Source organism: Chrysochloris asiatica, unplaced genomic scaffold, assembly GCF_000296735.1.
Source record: "Chrysochloris asiatica unplaced genomic scaffold, ChrAsi1.0 scaffold00194, whole genome shotgun sequence".
Taxonomy (NCBI): Eukaryota; Metazoa; Chordata; class Mammalia; order Afrosoricida; family Chrysochloridae; genus Chrysochloris; species Chrysochloris asiatica.
The window spans coordinates 5,614,981-5,618,067 of NW_006408712.1; the positions used below are offsets into that span (position 1 = coordinate 5,614,981).

At 44.9% G+C, this 3,087-nt stretch overlaps 1 pseudogene; it reads right to left on the bottom strand.

Moving 5' to 3' along the window:
• Positions 1 to 585: 585 nt before the first annotated feature.
• Positions 586 to 2,747, bottom strand: LOC102816415 (annotated as a pseudogene).
• Positions 2,748 to 3,087: the final 340 nt, after the last annotated feature.

Below are 3,087 nucleotides of genomic sequence, written 5' to 3' on the forward strand. Positions count from 1 at the left end.
TCCAACCTTCGCATGCATATAAGGCAGTTGAAAATACCATGGTTTGGGTTGTTGTTGTTGTTAAGTACCATGGAGTCGGTTCCGACTCATACTGACCCTGCACAGGGTTTCCGAGGCTGTAAATCTTTACGGGAGCAGAACACCTTACCTTTCTCCCGCAGAACTGCTGGTAGTTTCAAACTGCTGACCTTGAGGTTGGCAGCCAGACTTGTAACCACTATGCTACCAGAGCTCCTTATGGTTTGGGTTAGGCACACCTTAATTCTCAGACTGATATATTTGCTTTGAAGAGGTCTTTTTGCAGCAGATTTGCCTAATGCAATAGATTGTTTTATTTATTTATTTTGCATACTTTAATGTCAGAACAGAAAAAACACAATACACAACATCTAATCCCACTCCCAAATAAAGGAGAGGGAACAGGGCCTGAGGGCCTTATATCCTGCCTTATTACACACAAGATCCAGGAGAAAAACTAACCACTAGTTTATCAGCAGATGGAGCCAGGTGGGACAGGGCCACTCAAGGCTGCTGTGGGAACCACAGGGATAGTACAGAGGACACAAGTTTTGCAGGTAGAAATGATTAATCTACTTCTTCCATGCGAGATGCATCCTCATCACCCTCAAGGCGGGGGGAATCTCTTCAGGAACTGCAGTACTGGGGTCCTCATCTCTTACTTCATCTTCATCAGTGCCTAAGCCCAGCTTGATCATGTGGTAGATGCGGTTGGAGTGGGTCTGGGGATCCTCAAGGGAGCAGTCAGAAGACAGCAGTGCAGTTTCAAAGAGCAGGACCACTAGGTCCTTGACAGCTTTGTCGTTCTTGTCTGCTTCAGCCTTCTGCTTCAGTGTCTGCACAGTGGGGTGATCTGGGTCCATCTCCAGGTGCTTTTTGGCCATCATGTAGCCCATTGTAGAGTTGTCCTGCAGTACCTGGACTCTCATGATCAGTTCCATGTTGGCCGTCCAGCCATATGCACTAGTCACAATGCAGCATGATGAGGACACAAGTCTATTGGAGATTGTTACCTTCTCAACCTTCTTATCCAAGATTTCTTTCATGAGCTTGCAGAGGTTCTCAAACTTGGCCTTGCTCTCTTCCATTTTCTTTTTCTCCTATTCATCCTCTGGGAGCTCTAGGCCTTCCTTGGTAGCTGAGACCAAGCTCTTCCCATCAAACTCTTGAGCTGCTGCATACAGTGCTCATCGATAGGCTCAGTCATATAAGCTACCTCAAAGCCCCGCTTTCGTACTTGCTCCACAAATGCAGAATTGGCTACCTGCTCTTTGCTTTCACCAGTGATATAATAGATGAACTTCTGGGTTTCCTTCATGTGAGAAACGTACTCAGAGAGAGAAGTCATTTCATCTCCAGACTGGGAAGCGTGAGAGCGCAGCAGTTCAGAAAGGCTTCGTTGGTTAGTAGAGTCCTCATGGATCCCAAGCTTTAAGTTCTCAGAGAATGCCTCATAGAATTTCTTATAGTTCTCCTTGTCTTCTGCCAACTCAGAGAAGAGCTCAGGGCACTTCCTGACAATGTTTTTGGGGATAACCTTCAAGATTTTGCTCAGCTGGAGCATTTCCCGGGGAAATGTTGAGGGGCAGATCCTCGGAGTCCACCAGACCTCTGATGAAGTTGAGATATTCTGGTATTAACTCATCACAGCTGTCCATGATGAACACACAGCGGACATAAAGTTTAATGTTGTTCTTTTTTCTTCTTATTCTCAAAGAGGTCAAAGGGAGCACGGCGGGGAATGAACAGCAATGCTGAATTCCAACTGACCTTCTACTGAGAAGTGCTTCACTGCCAAGTGGTCTTCCCAGTCATTTGAAAGTCTCTGATAGAACTCCCCATATTCCTCCTGGGTGATGTCATCAGGATTTCTGGTCCAAATGGGCTTGGTCTTGTTTAGTTCTTCACAGTCAATGTATTTCTCCTTAATTTTCTTGTTCTTCTTTTTCTCATCCTTACCACTATCATCTTCCACATCTGAGCTTACATCATTAACCGTAGGCTTCTCTTCTTCATCCTTATCATCTTCTTCCTTTCTCTTCCTCTGCCTCATCATCACTGATTTCCTTTTCTTGTTCCTTCTTCAGATAAAGGATGATGGGATAGCCTATGAACTGCAAGTGCTTCTTCACTACTTCTTTCACTTGCCTCTCCTCTAGGTGCTCTGTCTGATCTTCTTTAAGGTGCAGAATCACTTTGGTACCCTGACCAATGGGTTCACCATGGTCAGCACGAACAGTAAAGGAACCTCCAGCAGAGGACTCCCACGCATACTGTTCATTATCATTATGCTTTGTGATCACAACCACTTTCTCTGCCACCAAATAGGCAGAATAAAATCCAACACCAAATTGCCCAATCATAGAAATGTCTGCACCAGCCTGCACAGCCTCCATAAACGCTTTGGTACCATCACTTGGTGATGGTTCCCAGATTGTTTATGAGATCAGCCTTGGTCATGCCAATGCCAGTATCCACCAGAGTAAGAGTACGCTCCTGGGGGTTGGGGATGATTTCAGTGAAATTTCATTATCTAACTTGGAAGGATCTGTCAGGCTCTCATAGCGAATCTTGTCCAAGGCATCAGAAGCATGTGAGATCAACTCCTGGAGGAAAATGTCCTTGTTGGAATAGAAGGTATTGATGATGAGTGACATGAGTTGGCCAATCTCAGCCTGGAAGGCAAAGGTCTCCACCTCCTTCTCTCCATGATGCACTTCCTCAGGCATCTTGAAGGGGAAGGGCCGAGTACAGCTCCCACGAGGCTTGCGGGGGTGACTCAAGAGCCATTGTTTGACTTCTTGACTGCTGCTTCCACGAGTGTTGATTGTAGATTCAAGCAAATTGAAGTCTTTGACCAAACCACTTCAGTCTTTTCTCCATTAGTTTTGACATTGTATCTGTCTGTCTACACATGCTTTACATTGTATTATATACATTTCCATGCTCTATAATTGTCATAATGATAGTTTGGGTAGATGTGCTACAATTTATTGACTCAATCCCTGTTGTACTGTTACTAGACACAGTCTTTTCAGAAATAACTTTGAGCGAACATTTTCATGTTGT